We start from the raw sequence: 17,528 nt of genomic DNA on the forward strand, positions 1-17,528 counted from the left end.
CTTTCTACAGACGATATTGTGTTTGTAGTTTTATGCAGACGATCTTTTCGTTTTTGCTGTAGGCTGACCATATTTTCTTGATAGCTTTATGCTGACGTTAAATTCAAACGATATTTTGTTTTCCAAGATATTTTTATGGATTAAACTTCTTTTTTAATTTCTCTCACGACGTTTCCAGACCATTCCAGGTCCCTTCATCAGGTGAACTGGCAGTTAGGACTATGACGTTGTCACTATGACGTCATAACTGAGTTATGACGTCACAATGCAAGTGACATCACAGTACACTAGGGAGAGTACTGTATAAGTGAGTTTGAAGAGTTAATTACATAATGATGAAAATTCATGCTAAATAATAGAGTTGAAAGTTGAATTTTCAATACACAACAACTGCTAATTACACAAAGGTTACCAAAAAGAATAGTAGACTCGTTTTTTCTTTTATCTAAAGTTCATCAAAAGTTAATCAAGAGGTCCCACGCACTTGGCAGGTATACACCTTGATCACGATTAATTGCTGGTTTATGTCTCCTTATCTCGACAGCTTCCTGTAGTCGTGAGAGAAATTAAAAAAGAAGTTTAATCCATAAAAATATCTTGGACATCAATGTACAACTTCTAAATGCCACTGAAAGACATGATATTTTGTTTGTCGTTTTATGCAGGCGATATTTTCTTTGTCGTTTTATGCAGATGATATTTTCTTTGTCGTTTTATGCAGACGGTATTTTCTTAGTCGCTTTATGCAGACAATATTTTCTTTGTTGTATGAGACGAGATTTTCTTTGTTGTTTTATGCAGATGATATTTTCTTTGTCACTTTATGCAGACGATATTTTCTTTGTCGCTTTATGCAGACAATGTTTCATTTGTCGCTGTATGCAGACGATATCACCTCTGCCGCTTTATGCAGACGATATCTTCTTTGCCGCATTATGCAGACGATATTTTCTTTGTCGCTTTATGCAGACGATGTTTTCTTTGTCACTTTATGCAGACGATATTTGCTTTGTCACGATATGCAGACGATATTTTCTTTGTCGCTTTATGCAGATGATATCATCTTTGTCGCTTTATGCAGACGATATCATCTTTGTCGCTTTATGCAAATGATATCTTCTTTGTCACTTTATGCGGACGATATTTTCTTTGTTGCGTTATGCAGACGATGTTTTCTTTGTCGCTTTATGCCGACGACATTTTCTTTGCCGCTTTATGCAGACGATATTTTCTTTGTCACGTTATGCAGACGATATTTTCTATGTCACTTTATGCAGCCTTGTTTTCTTTGTCGCTGTATGCAGACGATGTTTTCTTTGTCGCTTTATCCACACGATATCATCTTTGTCGCTTATGTTGATGATATCTTCTTTGTCGCTTTATGCAGACGATATTTTCTTTGTTCCTTTATGCAGACGATGTTTTCTGGTCACTTTATGCAGACGATATTTTCTTTGCCGCTTTTTGCAGATGTTATTTTCTTAGTCGTTTTATGTAGACAATATTTCATTTGTCACTTTATGCAGATTTGTTTTCTTTGTCGCTTTATGCACACGACGTTTTTTTTGTCACTTTATGCAGACGATATCATTTTTGTCGCTTTATGCAGATGATATCTTCTTTGCCGCTTTATGCCGACGATATTTCCTTTGTCACTTTATGCAGACGATATTTACTTTGTCGCATTATGCAGATGATGTTTCCTTTGTCACTTTATGCAGATGATATTTTCTTTGTCACTTTATGCAGACGATATTTTCTTTGTCGCGTTATGCAGACGATATTTTCTTTGTCGCTTTGTGCTGACGACATTTTCTTTGTCACTTTATGCAAGTGATATTGTCTTTGTAGCTCCAGATTAACAATCCTTACATCCTTATAATGTATGTAAGACTGTGTACCTAGCTGGTGTGATAGTGGCTAATATTGATTACTGTTAAACAGACATTTGTAATAGCATTTTTCAATAAACATTCTAAGGTTTCTAAATATTATAATCTTATTGTAAAGCGAATAGTTCTTATGTTAGTGTACAGTTGGTTATGTAGGTGAGTCTAGGTATAGATGAACGGAGATTATGGTATCGATGAAAAAGAGTGGCTTTACTTTGTATTATATGTTATCTAATGTTGTGTTGCGACATCTTAATAAACTTATTATCATGATTATGTTTTGTCGTCTTCTTGCATTGATCCTTCTGTAAAACTTACCAGGAACATATGACCGTGTGTTCAACCCCCAAAATGGTTGCATTTTTTTCAGTTGTTCGCCCCACAAGCGTTTGAGTGAGTGAGTTAAAAGTTTACATAAGATCGACAATAGTGCAGCCATTTCGCGATGAGAATAATTTAGGTATAAATTCTATTCCAGTCCCACTATTCATAAGTCTAATATGGTCATGTCAATTGTCAATCCATATATTGTAAAAAGATATCTATTTATATAGATGAATCAATGAATCTTAGAGATTCAGTCCTGTGCCAATAATATCATATTTACTTTTCGCATATTTTCTTAAATTGACTTATTGTCTTATTCAAATGTAGGCCTATGGCCTCCACTACAAAAGAAATAAAGATTGAAGATATTATCATTGCATATTTGTCGACAAAATATAGTAAAAGAGTGAGGTACGTATCACAGTTTAGTTTTACCATAACGGCTACCGCATGATTGTTCTGCCCAACATTGTTACTTATGCCACTATCGTGCACGTGCATTTTGACCAATGTCCAACAATTCCTTTTTCACGTTTTGAAGAATGCACGATTCGGGCAAAGTTTTCGGACACCTTGGTTTTTATTGGGAGCATGTTATATTTGGGCGAATGTTTTCTGCTTGGGTGTTTATGCAATTGCATTAAGAGTGGTAACTTTTTTTCTGCCCGATAGTTTAGTCCTTGAAGGGGATTTAGAAGATTGCACGCTGACTATGCGACCTGTGACCAAGGTACTAGAATTGCTGAATTTCCTTCTTTTTCCAATAGTGCTAGTAGTTTGGCAAGATGCTGGGCTGTGTTGTAGCAGACTGAGCCCCTGGAGCATACACTGTTCTGACTTTGACTGGATCTTTATGTGTGCCCCAGTGTGTACTTCAGTGTGCTATAATCATTGGCTTCGCCTTACTATTCTGACCTTTGTCCAGTTTCGGGTAAATCTTGTATGGAAAGATTAAAGATAATAAAATGGATGTTACTAGTTCGATACAAAATACATCTGGGGTACTCGATTTGCTGACATTTTCACGGCCAAGTTACAGGCGAATCTATCTCAGCTGTTGAAAGTATATATACTCTCCCAAAAAAGAAACGCATCAAGAAAATAGCAATTTCATGTAGCAATGAATTAAAACGTGATTCATTTTACAATAGGTTTCGCTCTGTTTATGAGTCCTATGGTGTTTATGTTTTGAAACATCATAACGAAACGCAACATCCGTAAAATACCCGTATTTAACACCATGGTTTTCAATTTCGGCGTGTAGTGTCACAGAATACAGAATTCACATGCAATGCACGTGAAAGTTGGGGATCAGATAGTCTCAATGATGGGTAAAAAAGGTTGATCGCTGTCTGTCGATTATTCACTGCATTTGGAATATTGTTGACGAACGCAAAATGCCACGTCTAAGTGAAGCCAACCATCATATCGCCATTGGTTTGCTTGAAGCTGGCCAGTCTCAACGTGCAGTTGCCCGACGCATGAATGTTCACCAAAGCACCATTTCACGGCTCTGGGAGAGATATCGCCGGCAGAATTCGGTAGCAGATGCCCCTCGCAGTGGGCGACCTCGAGCGACCACTGTGGCGCAGGATCGCTACATCCGGGTACATCACCTGCGTCATCGAACAGCTACGGCGACCAGTACCGCTCGACAAATACCCGGATTGAGGAGGCTTTCTGCACAGACCGTCAAGAACAGGTTGAGAGAGACTGGTTTACGTGCCAGAAGACCTTATTTTGGCCCTGTGCTTCGACAACAACATCGTCGACATTGAATTCAATGGTGCACCAACGTTCATGCCTGGAACCTACCGAATTGGCGTAGAATCTAGTTCAGTGATGAATCACGACTTCTATTGGAACGACGCGATGGAAGAATGCGGGTGTACAGACGTCGACGTGAACGTTTCGCCGACGCTTGCGTTCCCCAGGTGGACATATTCGGCCGGGTGAGTGTTATGATGTGGGGAGCGATCACCTGCCGTAGGAGAAGTGATTTTGTGATGATCCAGGACAACCTGACAGCTCAACGGTACTGTGACGAAAGCCTACGCCCACACCTCCTTCCAATCATTGATCGCCAGAGGGAGTTGTTTCAACAGGACAATGCCAGGCCCCACACAGCACGTCACACTAGAGACTTCCTCCAGAACCACAACATCAATGTGCTCCCCTGGCCCTCAAGATCACCGGACTTAAACCTGATCGATCATCTGTGGGATGCCCTGGACAGACGGTTGCCACGCCGTAACCTCAGCCCCAGACACGTCAGCAACTCACACAGGCACTACAGGCAGAGTGGGCTGCGATTGGGCAACACGAGATTCTGAGACTTATTCGTTCGATGCCGAGGCGATGCCTTGCAGTTCTGGATGCCCATGGTGGTCACACGAGGTATTGCGCCACCACATGTCTCCATGTGACACTCAAACTGACTTTCCTCGATTTGGTGCCAAAGACGGATAAGTCTGCATTCCCAGTGTGCAATTTCGCTATATTTCATTAACTCATAAAGCCTACAAGATTTTTCAAAATAAACATAAAAATACAGTTGAAATTCCTATATGCGTTTCCTTTTTGAGAGAGTATATAATCTGATAAATATCCATTTGGATATGGCCACCTTTCGGAATTGTCACACGTCATGCACTTGATATATTCCTTTTGATACTCATGTTAGTGAATATAAAACATTGAAATGATAATGGAAAGATGTCTGTAATAAGAAGAGAGTAGATAATGAGATAAAACTTCAGGATATAAGTTAATTTATATACTTGAGATCTGTTGAGGAACTAAATAATTTCTTGAATTGTAAAACTAAACAATTATTTGATCTAACGACTGGCTTAAATATGTTGAAAATGCGGTAATCGGTCTACTAATCTGAGAGAGAAAATAACTAGAAACTAGAATGAAAACAATGCCTGAAAAAATGTCCACAGTGACTATGCCACTAATATGAATATTGTCACCAAATTCTCAGTTATTGTTTGTTGTGATTGTGTGAACCGACACTGACGACCACGTCAGTACCTAGTGTAGCCACCCCTCGCACGAAAAACATCTGCCCAAGCCATCCTAAAAGTTGTTCCATGGGGTTCATACCTGGCTCTTTGCAGATCCCCCATGTGCGAAAAAATCGAACACTATCCTTCGAGGACGATTGAATTCAAATAAAATAAAACGTCAACTAGCACATGTTCAGAACGATAATAATGACGTCACACTGTGAAATAATTTCACTTGACAAAGAAAGATTTACAGTTGCAACGTCGTGGTTTTTGAGAAGTTCTTTGATCTTATCTTGTTTACATCATGATTATTGCCTCGAAAATACACAAATATGACTGAAACGTTTTTGTGTGGAGGGTTACACATAGTATGTGTAGTGAGTAGTAAGTCCAGTGACGTCACTCATTCATAACGTTGGGTTATGTATCAATGCGCCGATACAATAAGAAAGGACGAAATATGCATCGATTTGATCCCAAAGTGGTAAGATTTTAGGGTGTGTAAGAAACAGATTACTTTTCGCGTTGTAAGTGAAATGGAATCTGACAAACACTCGTTTAGTTTCTTTTGAGTCCCGGGTTAGAATTGATCTTCAGCAACCCATGCTTGTCGTAAGAGGCGACTATCGCTTGACACATGTCATCGTATCCAAATTGCGAAGATAGATGCTGATGATGTTGATCACATGATTGTCTGGTCATTTACAGACTGGAATAGCTGGAATATTGCAAAGGGCGACGTTAAAGAAAGAAAACTTGGTGTAATCTCAATAGTTACGTTTACATCTTGATGTGCAAAGCTAAAGAGTAAATACGGGTACATATGGAAGTGATTGAGTGAGTGAGTGATTGAGTGAGTGAGTGAATATCTTTTTACGTCGCTTTTCGCCAGATGTCAGCAATATCATGGCGGGGGATACCAGAAATGGTCTTCACACATTGTACCCATGGAAGAAATGGAACCCGGGTCTTCGGCGTGACGAGCGGACGCTTTAACCACTTGGCTACCACAGAGCAGACAGACCCAGCACGCATGACAACATAGTGTTCAATGTTCGACTGCCCAATGATAACGACACTAGTGTTTCAACAAGCAAGGACATGATTCACAGAGTAGACAGACCCAGCAGTGCCAAATAAACTCATGACAACATAGTATTCAATATTCAACTGCCCAATAGCAACGACAGGGCGTATTCACTACTGTTTCAACAAGCAAGGACATTGTTCATGTGACAGGGAAATAGTGTCAAGTGAAACTACACGAACATCAACAGCTCAGATCTTTCAGTGTTAACCAGCTGCTGACTATGTTTCTGTTTTACACCGTGACCGGATTATTTCATGTTTGTGGTATGTATCTGTCTTGAATTGACATTTTATATAGCCATCCTTGTGACTGTTTTCTTAAGTAATACGGGATATTCTGTAATGATGACTGGTATTATTTTTGCGTGCAGGTCAGTATGAACTCATCACGCTACTTATTAATATGGGGTTTTTTTTAAACTAAAAATTCATTTATATAGCGCCTAGTATCAATCTATCTAGTTGCTCGCTGGAAGCTGAATCACAATCTGATTATTATTACCCTGGATAACCCAAGCTGCCTGTAAGGCGCTAGAAAGTTAATAGTCACATGACTTATCTCACCGGGTAACCAGTTTCTGCTGTACCCAGTTTCGGCAATTTTGAACAAACACACTTACCTCAGGTGAGACCACATGATAGTATATGATATGTTAGTATGTTCAGCATAGTGTATACCACATGTTAGTATATGGTATGTTAGTATGTTCAGCGTAGTGTAGAGCACATGTTAGTATATGATATGTTAGTATGTTCAACGTAGTGTAGACCATATGTTAGTATATGGTATGTAAGTATGTTCAGCGTAGTGTAGATTGCATGTTAGTATATGATATGTTAGTATGTTCAGCCCAGTGTAGACCACATGTTAGTACATGATATGTTAGTATGTTCAGCGTAGTGTAGATCACATGTTAGTATATGATATGGTAGTATGTTCAGCATAGTGTAGATCATTTGTTAGTATGTTCAGCGTAGTGTAGACCACATGTTAGTATATGATATGTTAGTATGTTCAGCGCAGTGTAGACCACATGTTAGTATATGGCATGTTAGTATGTTCAGCGTAGTGTAGACCACATGTTAGTATATGATATGTTAGTATGTTCATCGTAGTGTAGACCACATGTTAGTACATGATATGTTAGTATGTTCAGCGTAGTGTAGATCACATGTTAGTATATGATATGGTAGTATGTTCAGCATAGTGTAGATCATTTGTTAGTATGTTCAGCGTAGTGTAGACCACATGTTAGTATATGATATGTTAGTATGTTCAGCGCAGTGTAGACCACATGTTAGTATATGGCATGTTAGTATGTTCAGCGTAGTGTAGACCACATGTTAGTATATGATATGTTAGTATGTTCATCGTAGTGTAGACCACATGTTAGTATATGATATGGTAGTATGTTCAGCGTAGTGTAGATCATATGTTAGTATGTTCAGCGTAGTGTAGACCACATGTTAGTATGTGATATGTTAGTATGTTCAGCGTAGTGTAGACCACATGTTAGAATATGATATATTAGTATGTTCAGCGTAGTGTAGATCACCTGTTAGTATATGATATGTTAGTATGTTCAGCGTAGTGTAGACCACATGTCAGTAATGTGTGTGATATGTAAGTATGGTAGCATGTATATGAAGCACTGTGTATGGTATATATACATATTATACAGTGCAATCATAATAAACAATTACATAGATACATTACAACAATGTGACAAAAAAATAAAGAGAAAATACATTAAGAATATAACCGATCGGGTCCATCGATATCACTTTATGGACTCCCCTCAAAAGAATGTAATTTACATTTTCCGAAAAGTTTACATTAAAAACGCAAAAATGTGTCAGTCAGCCCACAGAAAATACTATAACGCCTGTTCATAAAAGTTCTTTCCTCCTTACATGATCTTGTCTCTTTGTTTGGGGGCCTATATGTATGTGGTATGTATCTGTCAACTAAGATTATATTGAGCTGACTTCAATGATGTGCTTGAATAATTCTGTCAGCCGTTTACCTTGTTTCAATGACGAATACTTGTTTTGCGTGCAGGTCTTGCCTCCATGACAACTGGATACCCACACACTGTTACAGGTGTTGGCGACGTTGTTAACATAACCATGAACCAAGCGAATGTCAGCTTCCCATATTTCGTAAGGGTGAATGGTTTGGTAGATGAGAGACTGTTACTGGTCCTGCCTATGTCACACCGTGTACGGGTACTCAACACCAGTCACACCGGCTACGGGACCAGGATCAGTTACACCGGGGAGGACTCACCATCACAGACCGGACAGCTGAGGTCTACCATCTACAATGTTACTGTACAGGACGCTGGTACTTACTACTGTCAAGGAATCAATGGACAGATTATATCTGGATGTAGACAGGTCCTCGTTGTAGCACGTAAGTAGTATATGGGATGAAGATAATTATTTGAAGAATAAAGTTGGACTGTCTTAATGTATCTCCAACATAAATAAAAGCTGTTCAATCTTGTATTGCAGTAGAAGAATTTTAGGTGAGGTGAAATTGGGGTTTAGATTATTGTATATATTGATCGAGGTATATGTGAGTGTCCGAGCATGCGTACGTGTTTGTGTGTATGCATGTGTGTATGTGTGTGTGTAGGTGTGTATTGTATGCATGTGTGTGTGTGTATATGAACTAAGGGGCGGTGGGGTAGCCTAGTGGTTAAAGCGTTGGCTCGTCACGCCGAAGACCCGGGTTCGATTCCCCACATGGGCACAATGTCTTAAGCCCATTTCTGGTGTCCCCCGCCGTGATATTGCTGGAATATTGCTAAAAGCGGCGTAAAACTAAACTCAGTCAGTCACTCAGTCAGTATATGAACTATGCTTGTTCACCGACAATGAAGCAATGTCGCAGTTTAACATGGATGAGTGTATCCTCGTCGATCAGTCTTGCATCTTTTAACGCCACTTGCTATAACGCACCTGGTAGTGAAACCGTCGACCCTCCTCTCTCCGGAAAATACATTAAACTCGTTTCAGTAGAGGCAGCCAGTAGTTGTGTAATAAGTATCATATTTAATCAACAAAACAGTTAGGAGTATTAGGATCCAGCCAACATGTATTCCCTGCTGAAACTGTGGAACACTGACTGTGGAACACTGAGTGAGTGAGTGAATGAGGGAATTTTAAAGCAATATTCCAGCAATATCATGATAGGTGACATCAGAAATGGGCTTCACTCATTGTTCCCATCTGGGGAATCAAATCCTGTTCTTCCACGTGACGAGTGAACGCACTAACTATTTAACATTTGATAGATAATAATGATGAATAGTATATAAATACAAGTATGAACACATTTAGTAACATCTTGTTCAATGGCACTCGTGTTACAGTCTCAGCACATTTGTTATATTTGTTCACAGAGAAGCCTACCACACCCACCATCACCGGACCTGCCTCACCTGTATCAGGTGAGAATGTCACCCTGACATGCTCCTCCTCGTCCCTGAGTCTGCCCCCGGACCATCCCCCACTGACCATGACCTACATCTGGAGGAGGGACAGGACCCGGCTAGAATCTGGTGATGAGTCTCCTGCAGGTGGAGATGACCTGACAATAACCCACATCAGCAGAGAGAACCAGGGAGACATGTACAGCTGCCAGACTGTGGAGGAGGGGCTAAAGTCTGACTGGAGTCACGGACATGTACTGGATGTTCTCTGTGAGTAAGAACTTACCTTGTTTACGGCATAAGAACCTCGTATATCTTATCTTTGAATCTGTGCTTCTGAGTGATAGTTTTGTCACAACCTTCTTTGCTGAAGTACTGTGTTCTGTGTAAACAGAACAGAAATGATTATTGTGAAAGTTCGAATAGGAAATATAGGCAGGTCTGATTTAATGATCCATTCAAAGTTTTAGAGGCTATCGAAAATGTTTCTAGTTTCCCGGCACTGTAAGCTCACCTGGATATGTTGTCAAGAGTTGTACATAGCAGCAGAGTGGGTGAGTGAGTTACAACGATGGTCCACTTATAGTCTGTACGTATTGTGGGAGGAAAGCATAAACTGATATGGGTCTGAGACGTTTACCAGTTTTGTGAATCCCAAGACCACAGGCCAAATCAAACAACATGTCTTCATTCACCTAAGCAAACTGCACTTATATTTCAGAATAACTTCTCAGCTGACCATCTCACATGCATTCCAGATGGACCTGACAAGATACAGTTTGACGGCACAAGTGACAAGCTGGAGGTAGAAGAAGGGAAACCTGTAACAGTGAGATGTTCTGCTGACTGTAACCCTGCCTGTACTGTAACCTGGTGGAACACATCCAGGCAGACGGTGATTACAGGACAGGGGGAGTCTGTGTTGTCTATACCAGCTGTAGATGTACCTGTGTCTGGACTGTACACGTGTCACGTCAACAACACACATGGGAGTGCATCACGGAACCTGACGCTGGAGGTCTTCTGTAAGTCAACACTTCAGTAACAGAATCTGTTATATACAACCTATTGTTGGGGATGACGCCTCTGGGGACGGCCCCCTTTTCGTACACCTGATCCTGCTGGAACACCTGCTAGAACACCGAAAGTAATGGCACACAAAGATGTAAAATAACCAAAGACCCTTTACATGTCACTTAAAGATTAAAAATATTAACCATTTGTAACCGTAATAGTGATCAAGAATTTAATTTTCACTATGATCTGATGGCATTATCACTCCAATGATTCTTAACTTTCAGATTCTCCCAAAATCTCAAATGTTTCGAAAAAATCAATTAGAAACCCAGCCCTACAGAATACAGTGCTCCTGAAACTCTATTTATATGAGGAATATAATTTGACACGTTTCGTTAGATATTTCCGTTTCTTCACCCTGTACAAATGAGAAGACTGATGTTACCGACATTGCATGTCCTCCTGTGGAGCTGATGTTGACAATGACGTTGTTGTTGGGGATGTACAGCGTACCTCATCAATCACTTACAAAGCGTGGCACGGAAAGGTTGTTCAGATGAACATGGCAAGTGTCAACCCATTTAATATGTTTTGATTCGGGTTAAAACCTCCCGAAGAGGCTTGATGTAACATGATTATGCTCGTATGCATACTGAACTGAATATTGTTCATATTAAAAGTGTCAGCACGTGGATTTGCTCTCTCAGGTGCCGCTTCCATCGTCCCCGTGGCTGCTGTCTGTTCCGTCCTGATCGTGGTCATCGCCGTCGTCGTCATCGTTGTTGTCGTCATCATTGTTGTTTGTAGAAAACAGAGACGTGGAGGTAATACGGTGTGATTTGAGAGTGAATGACGATAACCCGAGAGTCACGTAAAGTTTTCTCTCTCAGAAGCACTCCTTTCGCACTTTCGTTCAGCAATTACAAATACTGATCTCACTTGATAGCGTGTTGCGGTTCATATATTAACCACATGCACATGTCTACAACACGCAATCGATGTGTGTGTTCAGTGTATCGTCACCCGGAAATAGTTGGCTCCATAGAATAGCAAGGGCAATGCTTTCAAATGAACAGTCACACGATGATAGTGCATAAGAAAGATAGACACGTTCTTTTATGTGAGTGAGTATGGTTTGACGCCGCTTTTAGCCATATTTCCGCAATATCACGGCGGGGGACACCAGAAATTGGCTTCACACATTGCACCCAAGTGCGGCATCGAACCCGGGTCTTGGGCGTGACGAGCGGACTCACTAACCGCTAGTCTACCCCACCGTCCCTTCCTATAAATATACACATGTGCTGAATTATATATGACAGTGTGGGATAACGCTTTGGGTGAGGTAGGCGGGGAGGGCGGGGTTGGATGGTTACTTCAGAATACGTTGTACCCCCAAAACTGATATATACCAATACTAACCAGCAAAAGAAACGCAAATCAGGAAATCGAAACTCACACTGAATCTCGATTCGTCTGAAAAGATGACATCATTCCACCTTCTTTGTCCAGAACAGAACAGAACAGAACTTTTATTACGCTCAGGGGTACCCTTCCAAGTTCTCCATATAGCATTATAATGGCGTGCTTCTACTAACGGGAATGAATTTGCGTAAAACGTTTACATGAACTGATTCTATAGATTTACTGTTTTCAAAACCCCAAATTTCGCAGCCGTATAACAGAATTGCCTTAACCATGGTGACCTCGATTTGTCACCCAACGGCGCCTTTCCAGTCGATGTCTGTCGGTGAGAATGGGTCCACGGTAAGGTCGACGGCAATGTGAGCCTGCCGCTAGGAGTCGTCAACGCACAGTTCTAGCGCTGATAGGGCGCCCCCTAGACCCAATCACGGCATTAGCAGTGCTTACTGCCGCCTGCAGACAGTTCCGGAGGTGCTGAGGTTGGATTATCCGGTCCTGTCTTTGTGACGTCACACGGGGTCGTACCGGAACGGGGCGATCAGTTTCCACTACCCGTTGCTGCAGACGAGTTATTGTCGAAGGGTGCACCTGAAAATGTCGGTCTACACGAACTTGTCGAACTCCAGCATTCAGCATGCCTCTTGCTTGGTGTCTCTCCATTTCACTTACACGTGGCATGTTGCGGTGAAATGACAGCATTACGACACTGCCTGCATTTGTAGCCCTACGTCCACACTCTGCACGTGTGTCATGCATTTCCTCCTTGCTTGTTTCTCCCTAATGATTTGGAACACCATCCTGCATGGTGAATGCTTTATCATCACCACATCATACTTGTGTTAAAGTATCAAATCCAAACTCAGGCTGAAAAAGTACAATTTTCATGAATTCTGAGTTGCGTTTTTATTGCTGGTGAGTATATATACACCTATACAAACGTTAAGCAATACTAATATGTTTTTAGATGTAATGTCTTCACTATAACTGTAAAACATAAATAATGCTTCGGTATGTAGCATCTGATGTCCATTTCCACTCAGTTATTCAGTAAAACGTTATATGGCAAGCATTTCACTTTATATTGACATGTTATACATTTTCAAATGATCATTTTGTCCTATTTATACTAATAGATCTTCCCTATGTCATAGTTTTCACGTCCGTGTGGTGGATTTTGTTTAAATGTAAAGATGTCCTTGATGGTGTCTATTAGTATTCATTCAGGAAGTAAATGTGGGGAAATTGAATCTGAGACCAGCCTTTAAGGAAGAGTTGATAGTGAGTGAATATGAGCAATATCACGACGGGGGACACCCGAAATGGGCTTCAGACATTGTACCCATGTGGGGAATCGAACCCGGGTGTTCGGCGTGAAGAGTTTATAGCCTTAAGAGACACTATTATTAAGATCATATGCAAAACCTTTCACAACCATAAATAGAGTGAAAATTGAATATCTATGTCATAAGCTTACATGAGAAGTTAGATGTAAATTACTTAAAACTGTGGTGGTGTTTACTTGACATGTCCTTTCCTGTGTGTGTTTCAGTCCAACATAGACTCATTTCACTTCTCTTATATAACCATCAACATGCATTTGAACAGCCTGAGAAATATGAATCATTTCTCTTTATAACCGTCAAGCCGCTTGAACGGCATTTGAGATATGAATAAATAGTGTGCACACATTTACATATTTGATGGCCTTTAGCTTTCAGTGAGTGAGTGAGGATGTTTACGCCGCGTTTAGCAATATCCCAGCAATATCCCAGAGGGAGACACTTTAACCACTAGTCTAACCATCCCAACAAGCACTTCCAAGACACCAGTGTTTCTTAGCTGACAGTCACATATTGTTCTACAAATTTCAAGCTATCTATGTCTACTTCAAAGGTATGCAAGTATACGAGCAGTTCGTTTATCATGTATTTTTCATCTAACATTTTGCATCTACACAATTATATCTTTCAGGAAGGGGAGACATCCATAGTCGGTGAGTATCTGTTATCCAGTGGGTAAGGCAAATGGGTAAATTTAAACTTAGTAGTATCTGCTCTTTTTCAAGGCTGTTGGATAAACAGTTGGCAGTATCTGCTATCCTTCAAGGCTATTGGGTAAACAGTTGGCAGTATCTGCTCTTTTTCAAGGCTGTTGGATAAACAGTTGGCAGTATCTGCTATCCTTCAAGGCAAAAGGGTAAACAGGTGGCAGTATCTGCAATCCTTCAAGGTTATTGGGTAAACTGTTGGCAGTATCTGCAATCCTTCAAGGCTGTTGGGCAAACAGTTGGCAGTATCTGCTATCCAGGTGGTAAGGCTAATGCGTAAACAGTTGGCAGTATCTGTGATACATAGCTGAAGATCTGATATAGAATTGATCCTCAGCAACCCATGCTTGTCGTAAAAGTTGACAAACGGGATACGGTGGTCAGGCTCGCTGACGTGGTTGACTCATATCATCGTATCCCAATTGCGTAGATCGATGCTTCTGCTGTTGAGCACTGGATTGTCTGGTCCAGACTCGATTATTTACGGATCGCCGCCATATAGCTGGAATATTGCTGAGTGCGGCGTCAAACAACAAACAAACCGACATAGCTATCAGAGCAAAACTATGCACGATTCGGAGCGATGTAAATTGAGAGTGTGTCACAGCTGTATAATTTCTTTTCATTTTACTCAAGTTTAATACTCATTTTTATCAGCTTGGTTTCGTATCATAGGGAAGACGAAAACGACGGGAGCTACCAGGAAATTGAAGGTTGGTGTCTAAAGGTTAACTACAAGCATGATGTGTAACGGCTGTGAAACTCGAACTGCGAGTGTATGGTACTGATATATCGATTGAATGTAGCTCGAACTACCTCCCGTCTGAAGCCTGGAATAGGAGTCGTGTCTAAAACCCATATACATTAGATATAAGTCAAACGTCAAGGTTACGGTGTAATATTTCAGGGAAAGGGAAAAATACCGATTATATGATTTAAAATACGCATCATAGAATAGTTAATATACTGTAAATAAACATTTCCTAAGTCAAATCGTTTATATTATATATATAATACTTATGGCACTTCTTAATTTCCATGTACATAACCAAGATTCGGTGATATGCCAAGTTGGGGAAACAGATCCACTGGCCTGGACACCTGTAACAGTCATACTTCCCGTCATACATCAAGAATGATTCATCCATCTTCATTGCTTGCTTCCTTTGTTGCGTTATGCGATGTAGACAGGGTTCCAGTAGCGTATAAAGAATCGTAGTTTCTTTCAAAAAGTAGACACAAATAGTATTTCCTCCTAATGTCCTAAAACCAGTATCTATGCACTGAAAGGAATAAGGAATATTAACGACGAATCTTTTATGTTTCAAATACGATGTAGACAGGACTCTGTTAGCTTATAAAAAGGATCGATGGTTCATTCATAAAGATACAGAAAAACCCCCAGAACTTCCTCTATTTCCTCCTTATGTTCTAAAACCAATATATGCATTAAAACGAACAAGGAATATTAACAGAACATTTCTTATCATTCAAATACGTCTCTGCGTTCTCATATAAATACACCAAAATGAAGAACCAGGTCAGAGCTGGTCTTCTACAACCTATTTGTAAGCTCGTCATAAGAGGTGAGAATCGCTGGCTGATTATGGCCATGCATGTATACCCCCGTATCCCAATTGCGTAAATCGATGCTCATTATATCAATCACTGGGTTTTCTTGTCAAGTCTTGATTATTTCAAACAATCGTAATATAGCTGGAATATTGCTGAATGCAGCGTTAAACAGCAAACAGGCATGTCTGTAGTTCACCTTCATATGCTGAAATCTTTTTCTTCCGTATTTTGTAAACGCTGTTTTGATTAAGTAATTTGGGCAGTCGGGAGCCAAGTGGTTAAGGCGTTCACGCCAAAGACCTAGGTTCGATTCCCCACATGGGTACAATGTGTGAAGCCCTATTTATCGTGTTCTGGTTTTAGTGATGTTGATGGTCTGTGCTAACAGCGACTCAGTCACTAACTGTTATTCAGTAAATGGAAACGTGGACGAATCTTTCCAAATTTACAAGTTTGTCTTTTGCTTTATTTGCAGAAAACCAGGACAGAAGGTACATTTATTTTTGAAGTTTATTGTTTGACCTTAAGTGCTGGAGTTAGGTATGGTAATAACCAGTTAACAAACCCTCATATATGTGTCCAGTTGCAATCTCCTGTGTTAAACACCATTTACTCAACTTACCCCAGAAAACTAGACCCTAACTGAATAAACGAAGCCCGTATAGATTATCAGTGGAAATGACGGAGACAGTAGCAATTGGATCTATGTAACAAATGTACGATTTGTTAAGAAAGGATTGCAAATCTATGATCACTGTTGAGGTCTTTTTTATAATTTCTAATCCATTTATGATTTCTGTTGCACGCTGCATGAAAGCAAATTACATACACTTCTGTGGAAGACAACTTTATGTGCAATGTAAGTGTAATGTTGTAATTACAGATGTGGTGAATATCTTACTGTGATGGCAGACAGATTGTCCCGTGACGTCAGTGATGTACTTCGTGCTTCCAACAACGACGGGGATGTCTTACCCCTACATGATTACGAGCGACTCCTGAGGGAACAGCTCCACATCTACACGTCTCTCCACCCTTCAACTTCCTAACTGAGGACCACAGCACCAGGTGAAGCCAAAACTGACGGTACAGTTCCTCATCTACACCTCTCTCAACCCTTCATCGTCCCCCACAGAAGTCTAATCTGACGGTACAGTTCCACATCTACACGTCTCTCCACCCTTCAACTTCATAACTGAGGACCACAGTACCAGGTGAAGCCCAAACTGACGGTACAGTTCCTCATCTAGGTCTCTCCACTCTTCATCGTCCTCCATCGAGGACCACAGTACAAGGTGAAGCCTATACTGACGATACTGTTCCTCATCTACACGTCTCTCCACCCTTCATCATCCCCCAACAGAAGTCTAATCTGACGTTAGAGTTCCTCATCTACACGTCTCTCCACCCTTCAACGTCCTAACTGAGGACCACAGCACCAGGTGAAGCCAAAACTGACGGTACAGTTCCTCATCTACACCTCTCTCAACCCTTCATCGTCCCCCACAGAAGTCTAATCTGACGGTACAGTTCCTCATCTACACGTCTCTCCACCCTTCAACTTCATAACTGAGGACCACAGTACCAGGTGAAGCCCAAACTGACGGTACAGTTCCTCATCTAGGTCTCTCCACTCTTCATCGTCCTCCATCGAGGACCACAGTACCAGGTGAAGCCTATACTGACGATACTGTTCCTC

General features: G+C 40.7%; 1 protein-coding gene across 1 annotated transcript in view; it reads left to right on the forward strand.

The window, feature by feature from the left end:
- The window catches only part of LOC124258141 (cell adhesion molecule 4-like), an 87,391-nt gene that overhangs the window by 51,642 nt on the left and 18,221 nt on the right, over positions 1 to 17,528 (forward strand). The gene's annotated exons all lie outside the window — the stretch shown is intronic.

The sequence above is a fragment of the Haliotis rubra genome, unplaced genomic scaffold (assembly GCF_003918875.1).
Source record: "Haliotis rubra isolate DU_JTF1 unplaced genomic scaffold, ASM391887v1 Scf684, whole genome shotgun sequence".
Taxonomy (NCBI): Eukaryota; Metazoa; Mollusca; class Gastropoda; order Lepetellida; family Haliotidae; genus Haliotis; species Haliotis rubra.